The following is a 14,620-nucleotide window of genomic DNA, read 5'->3' as shown; positions in this document are numbered from 1 at the left end:
TTTACCACAATCTAAACTCTGGGATCAGATCTAGGATGCTAAACTCCAGCACTGATGCATATTAAGGGTCAACAGCCTTCACTAAACATTTATTGAGCCCCTACCATATTGTAGGACAACTCTGGACTTCGAGTAATATAGTGGTGACAAGACAGTCACCTTCTTACTTTCATGGAGCTTTTATTCTAGTCCTGCAAAACAAAATATAAGTATATAAGCACTATATGAATAACAAGATTATAACAGAGAATGGCTTGGGGTTGGGGAGGAAATTTTATTTTTTTTCCTTTTTCTTTTATGATTCATATGTGCATACAAAGCTTGGTTCATTTCTCCCCCCTACCCCCACCCCCTCCCTTACCACCTACTCCGCCCCCTCCCTCTCCCCCCCTCAATACCCAGCAGAAACTATTTTGCCCTTATTTCTAATTTTGTTGTAGAGAGAGTATAAGCAATAACAGGAAGGGACAAGGGTTTTTGCTGGTTGAGATAAGGATAGCTATACAGGGCATTGACTCACATTGATTTCCTGTGCGTGGGTGTTACCTTCTAGGTTAATTCTTTTTGATCTAACCTTTTCTCTAGTACCTGTTCCACTTTTCCTATTGGCCTCAGTTGCTTTTAAGGTATCTGCTTTAGTTTCTCTGCGTTAAGGACAACAAATGCTACCTAGTTTTTTAGGTGTCTTACCTATCCTCACCCCTCCCTTGTGTGCTCTCGCTTTTATCATGTGCTCAAAGTCCAATCCCATTGTTGTGTTTGCCCTTGATCTAATGTCCACATATGAGGGAGAACATACGATTTTTGGTCTTTTGGGCCAGGCTAACCTCACTCAGAATGATGTTCTCCAATTCCATCCACTTACCAGAGAATGATAATATTTCGTTCTTCTTCATGGCTGCATAAAATTCCATTGTGTATAGATACCACATTTTCTTAATCCATTCGTCGGTGGTGGGGCACCTTGGTTGTTTCTGTCACTTGGCTATTGTGAATAGTGCCGCAATAAACATGGGTGTGCAGGTGCCTCTGGAGTAACCTGTGTCACAGTCTTTTGGGTATATCCCCAAGAGTGGTATTGCTAGATCAAATGGTAGATCAATGTTTAGCTTTTTAAGTAGCCTCCAAATTATTTTCTAGAGTGGTTGTACTAGTCTACATTCCCATCAACAGTGTAAGAGGGTTTGGGGAGGAAATTTTAGATAGGAATTTTTCGAGGAGCTTTTCTGAAGATGAAAGACAAATGTTAATAATTAACATAGTACAGTGTATTCATACTCTGTCAACTTACCTGAACCAGAACTTGTATTTCCCAGAATTCCCTTCCTTGCATAGGAACACAGGCTAAGGTGCAATATAAGAGGTTTCTTAGAAAATTTTGAAAGGTAAAAGTGAAGCAGACCTATTCTCTTTGTGCTCAGAAGGGCCACAGAAGTCTCCAGGCACTGCCACAGTTCATGCATTTTGTTTCTGATCTAAGGACATTTACCCAGCATTCTGCTCCTTCATCTCCTGTAGGATCTCATCCTTCAGTTTCAAGGTCTTATAGGCCAGAGCCATGTTTGACTCTGAAGTGAGGGTTCCAGCTTCTCCTGCAAGACACATCATTTCAGTGGGAATCTTGAACGCAGGGAAATACCAAGACAGGTTCTAATTCCCTTTGACTTTGCCCTCTCCAACTTCACATCTGTTTCCTTCCTATACCTTTTCCTGATGACTTCAGGTGTAACGACAAATACAGAAGGTTTTTTTTTTATGAACCCCACGTTCTTATCATTGTCTAAGTTCTAATTCTTTGATCAAATTCTGAGTATTACATATATATTATGTGCTCTCTATGGAATATGCATACGCTAAGGATTTTGTTAGATCTCATAGAAACTATGGAGTATGCTCTATTAATAACCCACTGCAAATGAAGAAACTGAGCTCCCAAAAGCAAATGACCTGCCCCATGTCACACTCCAACTATGTGATAAAGCTAGACTTTAAACCCTGAGACCAGAGTGCAAATGGCTAAATGCTATCTTGTCTCCCTTAATTATGCTCTGTAGGGCTGTTCTGTAAGGTTTAGGAATGTGCTAAGCGCTCTTTCCACCAGGGATTTAGCTCAGAAGTCTATGGGCTCAAAACTGAGGAAAAGCAATTGAGCAAGGAATAGAATTTGACAGAGGGAAAGGTATTTAAAAATCATTGATCCCAATTATATATAAGAAAAAATAAATCTCATAGAAGAGACTGTGCAAGCTCAGCAAAGTCCCCTGATTAGGAACCTCCTCTGCCTAAATGCTGTGACCTTCTGCCATGCCACACTCCAGATATAAGTAAGCTTAGGTCTCCTTGCCTAAGGCTGTGAGGTGTGAGTCCAGCACATACTGAAAAGCAGCAGCATCTCATAAAGCCAGAATTAGGGATTAGGACACAAGATGTGTGTGTGTGAGAGAGAGACGGAGGGGAGGTAGAGAAACACTCCCTCTCTGGTGTCCTCAGCTCAATAATTCTATTTTTTATTCGCATGCTATAAGGGTCCTTTCTGGCATTAATTCAAGTCTCTTCCGACACTTCAACTGAAAGTACTGTTAGGAATATCCCTTCCAATAATTCTGCTAATAGTTTCTAGCAAACTTAAACCTAGAGCAGCATTTGAATTAATTTATCTGTAGTGGCCTCTGCAGGAATCAATAAGTCATCCTGATTCATTCTCTGTTTCTAGAGGAAAGTATTTATTTTCTAAGGATGAGATTCTACAGAATACAGAAGTGGGAATTGTTGTATGGCATGAAGCATAGCCAGCCCACTTAGATGACCTCTTTTTCTCTTGGTATACCTGAAGGATTAAGCCATAAGAGTTTTAGGAGTCAAAGCTACAGACCTCTTCTTGAGATCTCTCTGGTATCTTATAGAAGTACTAAATGTTCCCATGGGGTTTTAAAAATTTACAACACTTTGAGGTTAGGATTTTTGTCTGGAAAAAATACTTTGAAATCTAGCAGGTTGTAAAGCAGACCACACTTCATTTGCCAGCATATAAATGCATGAAAATGTGTCCAGAAAGACAGTCAGTTCTTCATTCCCTCCAGTGAAAATAAATAACACCACCATATCTTGCTGGGTACCCGTGCCTCACACCTGTGATCCTAACTACTTCAGAGGTTGGAAACTGGGAGGATTGCAGTTTGAGGCCAGCCCTGGCAAAAAGTTTGCAAGTCCCCATCTCAACCAAACAGTGGGTGTGGTGGCACAACTCTGTTATCCCAAGCTACACAAAAGGATGATATCAGGAGGATTATGGTTTCAGACCAGCCTGACTAAAAATGTTTGTGGGACCCCCATCTCAATAGAAAAAAAGCTAGACATGGTGGCATGTGTCAGTCCAGTAATGATGGGAAGCTTAAAATAGGAGAATTACTGACCAGGCTGCTCTGTGCAAAACATGAGACCCTAAGTCCAAAATAACTTAAGAAAGAGGCATGGTTCAAGTGGTACAGTACTACCAGTAAGTGTGAAGCCATGAGTTCAAACCTCAGTATCACAAGTTGATAAATAAATAAATAAATAAATAAACAAATAAAGTCTTAACTTTTTAAGACAGATGAAGAAAGTTACTTACAGGTTATTGGTTTTTTCTAATAACGTACAATTCTTTACAATAGTGAAAGGGTTTAAGGATTCACAATAATAAAAATGTCATACCTGAAGATAAGAATTCTCCTGAAGAAGCAGAATCAAAAACAAACCCCAAAACATCAGAGTTCTCTAAGAGACAATGTCTATTCAGTTTTACCTTACTGTGTTAGTCAACTTACTGACACTGTAACAAAATTCGCAACTTATAAAGAGGAAAGGATTGCTTTGGCTCATAGCTTCAGAGACTCCATTCCATGGGTGGTTGATCTGTTGCTTCTGGCCCTGCAGCTGCCCACCTCCCAGTGTCTGGGAAGCAAACGAAAGAGATAGGAGAAGGGGTCTGAATACCCTCTTTGAGTACACACCCCCAATGACCTAACTTCCTCCAACCAGGCTCTACATTTTAAAGGTGTCACCATCTTCCAGTAGCACCACAGGCTTTTGGGAAACATTTCAGATCCAAGCAGTAGCATGCATAGATCACAATGCAATCAGAATTAATTTGTGCCTATCATCTTGGGAAATATGACCACTAAAATTTCAGAATATCCATGAAGAATTTTCAAATGTAGCTGAGAATTAACACTCATAGGCTTGAAACGACATTTAATTGTGCTTTCTTTACCAAGTAGTTATTTTTTTTTTAATGAGACTTGGAACCAAGAGTGGTGATGCATACTTGTAATCTCAATACTCAACTAGGCCTCTGCCACTTGAGAAAAACAAGAATGTGATCCGTGAAGCCCAAGCCCTGCCTTGGCCCTGGCACACAGGATCTCCCAGGGAAACATTTGAGCACAAGTAGATTCTAAGATACCTAGAGAGGGAAGCAGCTTTCAGTTATCCTGTCAGTTGTAGCCGCCCAGGGGAAGGATAGACTATATAAGAAAGAAAAGAAAGAAAGAAAGAAAGATCCATCCCTTGGTTCCTGAAGTGGAGAGGTTAGGGAGAGATATGATGTCAAAGAGAAAGGATCAAGTACAGAAAGACCCTGAAGGCAGGCTTTTGCCTCTGTTACCTTGTAAAACACAAGTGTACAAGCAATGTACCCCACTGCGGGTTGGTCACAAAGACAGCAGACTACATAGAATCTGGCACCTACTCCATACTATGATCGGTCCCTGAGATGAAACACATACTCTACATAGGACCTATCCTTGACCTTAGCTACTGGGAGGCTAGAGCCAAAAATAAAAATTCAACACTTCAAAAATTATTTCTAAAATATTTTAAATATAAAGAAATAGGGAATAAAGTAGAAACATCTATCCACCAAGCACAATTATGCATTTTACCACATTTACTGCAGCTTTCTTTTCTTTGTAGACACTGCTAAGACACAGTCATATCTCTGTCCTATTTCCCCTCTATGTTCCTCTCCTTTTACCCCTCCAAGTTTATTGCAGTCTACAAGATGGCATGTTATTCCTAGTCATGGTGCTAAATATTAAATAATTTCCTAGAAAGTCTTTAAAAATATTTAGTATGGTCTTCACACAGTATATAAGTTCAACATATAAAAATAAATCAAGAAAACAATTCCATTTATAATAGCTACAAAATTATAATACTTAGGAATCAATTTATCCAAGGAAGTGAAAGACCTGTACATTAAAAAATGATTTTAAAAATTGATGAAAAATTAAAGGCAAAAATAAATGGAAAATATCCTGTACTCGTAGATTAGAGAAATTAATATCATTAAACTGTCCATGCTACTTACTCTAAATTGATTGTGTCCCTCAAAGTTTATGTATTGGAAACCTAATGCAGTGGTGCTGTGAGATGGGGCCTAATGGGTGATGTTTAAGCCATGGGAACACAAGGGCCATGGATGGATTAATTTCAAAATTAGGGGATAGGTTCAGTACCAAAGGAATATACATCCCTCCCTAGCCATGTGGATGTGTTCTGCCATGTTAGGACACAGTAAGAAGGCCATTGTCAGATGCTGGTGCCTAGGTTTTAGACTTTACAGCCTCTAGAATCATAAGCCCCTTAAATTCTGTTTACTATAAATTCCCAGTTTGTGGTGTTTTATTATAGTGTCACAAGATGAACTAATACTACCCAATGTGATCTACAGATTTGATGCGGTCCCTCTGAAAATTCCAGCGGCATTTTTTCCACAGAAATAGAGAAAAGAATCTTAAAATTTACGTGGAACCACAAAAGACTCTGAAAAACTAAATCAATCTTAACCAAAAAGAACAAAACTAGGTTCCAGATACAGTGGCATACTCCTGTATTCCCAGCACTTCAAGAGGCAGAGCCACGAGGCTCCCGATGAGCTTAGGCTATATAATGAGACCTTATCCCAAAAATCCAAGGATGGGAATGTTGCTCAATAGTAGGGTATTGCCTAGCATGTGTAAAACCCTAGGTTCAATGCTCAACACTGCAAGCAAAAAAGACATACAAATGGCCCTCAGATAAATGAAATATTCTCAACATCACTAGTCATCAGAAGAATACAAATTAACCACAATGATATTACCTATGACTTGTTACCAGGAAAGATAGCAAGTGTTGGTGAGGTTGTGTATAAAGGGGAACTCTCATACCCCGTTGGTGGGAATGCAAATTAGTATAGCCTTTGTGGAAAACAGTATGGAGTTTCCTCAAAATATGTAAAATAAAATTACCTTATGATCTAGCAATCCCACTTCTGGGTCTAAACCCAAAAGAAATGAAACCCTTTGTCTAACAGATAACTGCACTCTCATGTTTATTGCACCACTACTCACAAATACCAAGATTTGGAATCAATGTAAGTGTCCATCAACATATAAATTTTTTTAAATGTGGTATACATTTTTAAATACACAATGGAATACTATTCTGCCTTTAAAAAAGAAGGGACTCTTGTCCCTTCTTGCAACAGCATAGATGAATCTGAAGGACAATGTGTTAAGTGAAGTAAGTCAGACACAGGAAAACAAGTATCATAAGATCTCAATGAAAAACAGAAAATATAAAACTCAGAAGCATACAATAGGATGTTGGTTACCAGGGTTGTGGGTGGAGGAATAAGGAGTTGTTGATTAAAGATTCAAAATCTCACTTAGATAAAAGGAATAAGGTCAAAAGATCTATTGTATAACACAGAGACTCCAGTTAATAACACTATTATAGTCTCTTTCAGGAGGAAGTACTAGGGTTTGACTCATGGCCTCATGTTTGCTAGACACCAGCTTGAAAATTACTGCAAGTATATTTTAAGTTTCCACACAACAAAAAGTATGAATATGTGAGGTAATGCACATTTTAGTAAATTTTATTTATCCATTTTATAATGTAGATATATTTCAACACTTCATGTTGTATGCATTCAATTTATGTGGCTTTCAACAATTGAATTAATTAAAATGTATATATATGTAGATATGTATAATGGCATTTTATAATTTTTAACTTGTAGAAATAACATTCTATGCCAGGATTTCTCATCCTTGACACTATGGGCATTTGGGCTGTATATTAATTTCCTATTTCAGTTGGAACAAATTACCACAGACTTGGTAACTTGAAGCCATAGAAAAGTACATGCTTATTGTTCTGGAGGTCAGAAGTTTGAAATGAGTCAGAGCTGAAGTTAAGGTGTTGGTGGAGCTGGCTGTTAAGAAGGATCTAGGAGAGAAACCACCTCCTCAGCCCTGCCAGGATCCAGAGGCCATCCCATTCCTTGGCCTATGGCCCCTTATCACAAGGCCTGTTCCTCTATTCCATCCTCATTGTCTCCTTCCTTCTTTGACCTTATTATTCTCCTCCCATAAGGACCCTGCATTTACACTTATTATGGCCCACCTGAACAAGCCAGGATAATCCCCTCATCTCAAGATCCTTCACTTACTCATATATGCAAATTCCATTTTGACATAGGAATACCAAAAAAAAAAAAAAACTTTAGACACAATAAATTCAATAGAGTTTCAGCAACAAACAATTCATGAATTGGGGATCACTCAAACAGTACCACTAGCAGTATAAAATAGCCAGGCTTATTAAACTAGAAATCAAAGAAAAGAAATCATCTAGTGGCTACATGTAGGTCTCCATCTTATTTGGGCATGGTGGGATGAATTGGCTATGACTGGCTAAAACCCAGCTATTTGTTACCAAAAAAATACATGTAAGTTTTGGATTATCTATGTATTAAGTTAGGTATAACTAATCAAAGTTTGGAGCTCAAAGTACAGAGATAGACTCAAGCTAATGACCTGCTTATTTAATTCAGCAGAAAGAAACAGCCACAGGTTTTGCAGATTAGGATTGGCATCTTTGGAGGACAATTATTGAGTCTGCCCCAAGCCAGATATTTCTTTGTGATGGACTGTACTGACCTAGCCTCTACCCACTAAATTCTAATAGCTCCTCCTACTTCAAATATCTGCAATCAAAAATGCCTCCGACCTATCTCCTGGAGGGCAAATCTACCCCCAGTTGAGAACCACAGAACTAAATGAATAATTGTCACTTGTGCACTTCATTCTCCATTCTATTTGAAACATCAAAACCAAGTTCATTAATTTTAAGTGCTCTATAACATATTAGGTTAAATATTTCTCTATTTTTGTTCAGAGATGCCATGGTTCTATTTTTCCTGTCTTATAAATTTTAAGATCGTTTTAAATTTTATGAATGGAATCTATGAGAATCTTTTGATTTGTTTTTGTAAAGGAATTAGAGAGTTAAAGTCAGTTGGCATTATTAAAGCATCAGTTCTTCCATCCAGTAACATCTAATAACTGTCCATTTATTTAGGTCTTCTTGTGTCTTCTTCAATAAAGTTGAGAGAGCTTCTCCATGAACATCTTCAGGACCTTTATACATTTGCTCCTAGGTATCTTAAAATACTAGGATAACCTTGATATTTTGCTTCCTTTTTTAAATTCCACTTTATTTTTACTATATTATTGTACTGGGGGTACATTGTGACATTTATAAAACAGAATGTATCTAAATTCACCCCCTCCCTCATTCTCCTTTGTCTACTCACCCCCCTTTAAGTTTGATATTTTAAACTGTGTTTTCTAACTGTTCCTTTTGTATAGGAATGGTATTCTTGTGTGTACATGGATATTGTATCCAGCATTCTTGCTCAGATTCTGACTAGTTCAAATAGTTTGTAGATACATATGGATTTTTCTAGAATGGCAATATTACTATCTGCAAATAATGATGTTGTTTCTTCCTTCCCTATTCTTATGCTTTTATCTTCTCATGGTATATAGGATATCCAGGACTATACTGAAGAGAGCAATCAGCAGTGGAATCCTTATTCCTATTCTTGCCTTTGAAAATAAATGGCTTTTGTCATGTCATTTTTAAACATAAAACTATAGCTTTTTAAATTACTACTTAGCAGGCTAAAACCATTTGCTAAGAGACATTGTCATGGGCAAATATTGAATTTAATTAAATGTGTGTCTTGCATTCCTTGTTTGATCCTATGATTTTTCTTTTCTAAGTTGTTGGTAAGAATTATAATTTTTGTTTCAAGACAGTTTTTATTTTATTGAAGTTATTGATGAGCATGTTTTAAAGAGTCAAGTTACTCTGCTTACTTGTGATGAAACACAGCAGGCTTCCTCCCCCTCCACTTCCTCATCCACCAAGGCAATGACATTTATATCTTCTCACTGACTCTTTCAGTGCCTGTTTCCATATTTCTAAATAGCATGCCTGCATTGCTACTTCTTCATGTTTCAGTTTTAATCTTCCATTAAATTTCAACTGCATGACTATCTTTTGCTCCCAGATCCCACCATCCCATTATACTCTGCCTTTCCTCTGCATAATCCTAATAGTTATATACTTATTATACTTAAATATTCTGTGTTTATATTATTGTAGCTATGAAAACACTGTTCACAGCTGAACCATGTAATAAACTATGATTATTTTTCCTTTGCTGACATCTTTATTTCCTCAATGTATACTGCCTTGTTTTTATTTGCTAACATTTTATGAACTTATAATTAATTCAAGACCAAAAGCTTCACTGTCTAAAAACTCATTTTAAGATGATCAGGTATTATATCAACTTTTATCTTCCCAAAGAAGTCTCTCCTCTGACCTGTACCACCCTAGGGGGTTGCCCAGCATGCCTGACACACAGCTGTTGTGTTAGGCTCACAATCATACCACATATTCCCTTTGCATTTCTCATCCTGTGTTCTATGATTTTATTCTATGTTCTATGTCTTTTTTTTCAGCGCTTGGGTTTGAACTCAGGGCCTTGTACTTGCTAGGCAAGCACTCTATCACTTGAGCCACTCCCCCTGCCCTTTATGCTTTAGTTATTTTTCAGATAGAGTCTTGTATTTTTGCCAAGGCCTGCCTGGACCACGACCCTCCTTACTTATGCCTCCCGAGTAACTGGGATTTCAGGTGTGAGTCATTGTGCCTGGCCCACTCCCTCAATTTCTTCCTTATTTTATAAAGCCTATCCTCCAGATTCTAAAAAAGCAATGTGAGGACAAAATACTAGTATGGCTCAGTGTAGAATTCTGGAATGGAAATTTTTTTTTCAGAATTTTGAAACATTACTCCAAAGTTTCTACCTTCCAGTGCTGATGTTGAAAAATAAGAAATCAATGGTTTCTGACCATTTGCACCTGGTGTTTTCTTTTTCTGGAGCTTTGATGATCATTATCTGGTCTTACTGTTCTTAAATCTTCAGAGGTATGTGATGGTGGGAGTTGCTCCTCATATTTGTCCCTTCTGTTATCTTTTGTACCTTGAAACTCTTGTTCTTCAGCTTGAGAAAATGGTTGAATCTTTGATGATTTCAGTCCACTTCCTCAACCCTTCTGGACTGCTATTGTTTCTATCCATTTTTACTTCATATATAGAGGACTGTTTTGAGGTGATTACTGGAACTGAATTGTTATAGCTTTCGTATAGGTCATTGCATTATGTAATGAGTCTACACTCAGTAAGGATGACACACATAGGTAAGAGTAGTTTTCTTCTAGTTAATATTAGGCTGATATATCAGTTCCTTTCCTCTACTCTCATACCTGTGTCATTAGATTTCAGGTCTTTTAACACACATTAAGTATACCTGTATGGAGTTCCACTGGGATATTTCCATGTATTCATTCAGTGTACATTGACCATATTCACCCACCGTTTTTCTACCTTCACCTCTCCCCTGTTCCTACTAATCACTATTCTTCCTTCAGACCTACTTTTCTTCCATTTCCACATATAAGAGAGAACATGCAATACTTGTTTTTCTGTGTCTGCTTTATTTCACTTGACACGATTATTCCTCCAGTTTCATCCATTTTGCTGCAAGTGACAAGATTTCATTCCTCCTTATGGATGAAAAATATTCCATTATATACACATACCATATTTTCTTTAATTCACCTGTTGGTGACCCCATAGGCTGATTCCCTGTTATAATTATCATAAATAGTAATAAACATGGACATGTAAATATCTCTATTATAGAGTTATATTTTTAGTTTTTCCATCGTGGTTGGACTAATTTACATTCAAATCAACATGTATAAGGAAGTTCCTTTCCTCCATACCCTTTCCAGCATGTGCTATTTTTGTTTGTTTTTAACAAAAACCATTTTAACTGTAGTGACATTTTATCTCATTGTAATTTTTTAGTCACCATTTTATTGGTGATTAGTGATAGTGAGCATTTTTCCTACACTTATTAGCTAGTCATTTGTATTACTTCTTTTGAGAAATGCCCATTTTAAATTGGATGACATACTTTTTTTTTTAAGCTTTTTGAGTTCTTTATATATTCTGGATATTAACATTCTGTCAGATGAATAGCAAGCAAATATTTTCCCCTGTTCCATAGATTATTTCTTCACTGCTATTTCTTGGATTTTGCTTTTCCAATCATAAAATCTCTACTTTAAAGCAATAAAATGTATACATTTATATCGTAGTTACTTTACATATATTTATTTTATGGTTCTAATTTATCATGGCTTTTTACATGTTTTGTCCTTCTATGACAGTGTTGAACAATCAAGTTTTATTTAATTGTCTCTCTTCTGTCACTACCACTACTAAGTGGAATACCTGGTGTTAGGAGTGGTTCTAGAAAGCAGCTGCCTAAAGAATAGGGTTTCTGTGCTGGCTAGAAGAATGAAGTCACTGCCTCTATGCAATGGGACATTGGGGGGGGTGGTCTATGTCTATAACTCAAAATGGTGTTCGAGAAACTTCTTAATACATCTATGTCCGATAAAAGAGCAAATAAAAAATTTAAATCAGCATGTGGTATCTATACACAATGGAATTTTATGCAGCCATGAAGAATGAAATGTTATCATTCGCTGGTAAATGGATGGAATTGGAGAACATCGTTCTGAGTGAGGTTAGCCTGGCCCAAAAGACTAAAAATCGTATGTTCTCCCTCATATGCGGACATTAGATCAAGGGCAAACACAACAAGGGGATTGGACTTTGAGCACATGATAAAAGCGAGAGCACACAAGGGAGGGGTGAGGATAGGTAAGACACCTAAAAAATTAGCTAGCATTTGTTGCCCTTAACGCAGAGAAACTAAAGCAGATACCTTAAAAGCAACTGAGGCCAATAGGAAAAGGGGACCAGGAACTAGAGAAAAGGTTATATCAAGAAGAATTAACCTAGAAGGTAACACACATGCACAGGAAATTAATGTGAGTCAACTCCCTGTATAGCTATCCTTATCTCAACCAGGAACACTTGTTCCTTCCTATTATTGCTTATACTCTCTCTTCAACAAAATTAGAGATAAGGGCAAAATAGTTTCTGCTGGGTATTGAGGGGGTGGGGAGGAGAGGGAGGGGGCGGAGTGGGTGGTAAGGGAGGGGGTAGGGGCAGGGGGGAGAAATGACCCAAGCCTTGTATTCACATATGAATAATAAAACAATAAAAAAAGATTCTGAAGATTTACAAATGAAAATTTAGTTAAACCAGCAGCTTAAAAAAAAAAATCTAACCAGCTTCTCCTCCACTCTGCTTAAGATCTTCCCAAACTTGTCAAAGAAAATATAGACTACGTAATTGTGTTGTGGTTTCTGTCCTCTCTTAATCTCATTGTGCTAAAGAGTAGGTATTTTCCTTACATATGTCTCCTAGTTTTACATATTTCCTGAGATTTATATCTAAATTTATATTTAATTTTTCCATTAAATTTTAATTTCAAATTTCCTTTATTTTTCAATTTTGTTTCCTTTGTGTTCATACTTTCCTGGGCATCATTTTTTGTGTTTTCTTGTATTTTCTGACCTTTTTCCTTTCTTTGTTAACCATTTAAAAGATACTAATTGTATAGATTGTGATTACTGTTTTACTTTAAGATTTGGCATACTAAAATTTTTCCCTCTGATTCTAATGATGATTGCTCTTAAATATTTTAAGGCAAATTTATCTTAGATCAAATATTTTTTGCTATGGCCTAGATTTTGAAAACTATTCCCCCAAAGTGCTTACATTTAGTTCTTTCTGGTTTTCTGGGGAAATCGGCACTTTTATAATAATTCATCAGTGAAAATTATATTCACAGTTGGAATACATCAAGAAATCCCTTTGAACATTGACTTTGGAGTTAATGATGAAAGACAAGACAGTAAAATAGGTACAGTGTGTGAGGATGGTACTTGTGGAAGGGAGGAGGGTGAATGAAGGAGATGAAGGTGAGGGAATATGGTTAATAAGCTTCCTATACAGATATGAAATAGAAACCTCTTGCAATTGCTTTAAATAGGGCAAGGGGGTAAGTGGTGGCTCTTCAGAATTATCCCAATGAATCCCCCTGTACAATGAATAGATGCTAAAAAACATGAAAAAGAAAAAAATTAATTCACTAGTTTGGTTGTATAGAAAAGCGTGGTACAACCTGAGTGTGGCACACTCTTGGGTACTAAGAGGCTTCACCTTCACAATTAAACAAGACACAGTTTACTTTTAGATATGATCCAGCCTTATCCTAGAGCTCCAACTTTCACTGCATACTGCATTGAGTGGCAGACCTTTACCAAACACCCACTCTTACTCCAGTGGATGAGAATAGAAAACAGTCAATGTTACTACAGAAATACTCATTTTTAAATAGCTGTTTTGTCAAGATAAAAGTGGGAGCTAAATGAGCTAGGAAGAAGAGCAAGTTCGACAACACAAAGGAATTCAAATCCAATCTTTTCTGGAAACAGCAAAGAGTGCTAGAAAGTTGGAAGACAAAAGACATAATGTGTATGGGATGACATGGATGAAGGTTAGCAGTTCACCTTATGAAAGCCTCTTATCAACACAGAGGATGAAATTCTGGTTAGATTATATATCTTTTTTTCTTGTAAAAATTTAATGCAGACAATAGAAGTATTCAGTAGTTATATTTAAAATGCTACTTTCTGATTGAGTCATTTCAAAATAGGGGAAATAGTTAATTAATAGCTATCTCATTTTTATTAGTGCATATTAAGTATACACAGGGGTTTTATTGTGATATCTCTATACGTGTATATTATGTACTTTGATCATATTCAGCCCACTTCACCCTCTTTTTTTGCTCCCCAGCTGGTTCCCACCCCCAAACTGTCCCCATTCTCCACTCTTACCATTAATTTTTTAAAGTCCAGATTCTGCCTATAAGTGAAATCATGCCGTATTTGTCTTTCTCCATCTAGTTTATTTTGCTTAACATGATGATCTCCAGTTCCATCCATTTTCCTGCAAATGACATAATTTCATTCTTCTTTATGGCTGAATAACACTCCATTGTGTATATATACCACATTTTCTTTATTTATTCATCAGCTGATGATTCCCATAGTTGGGCTATTGTGTATAGTTTGCTGCTATATACATGGGTGTGCAGGCATTTTGGCTGCATGCTGACTTACTTTTTGAGTACCAACATGACACCACAGGTGGAAAATTCAACACCTGATCTCATGTGACCACAGGTACACTCAAAATATTGAAGAAAATTACTTTTAGGCTACATGCATAAGATATATAGGAA

Source organism: Castor canadensis, chromosome 13, assembly GCF_047511655.1.
Source record: "Castor canadensis chromosome 13, mCasCan1.hap1v2, whole genome shotgun sequence".
NCBI lineage: Eukaryota > Metazoa > Chordata > Mammalia > Rodentia > Castoridae > Castor > Castor canadensis.
This window is presented reverse-complemented; position numbering follows the sequence as displayed.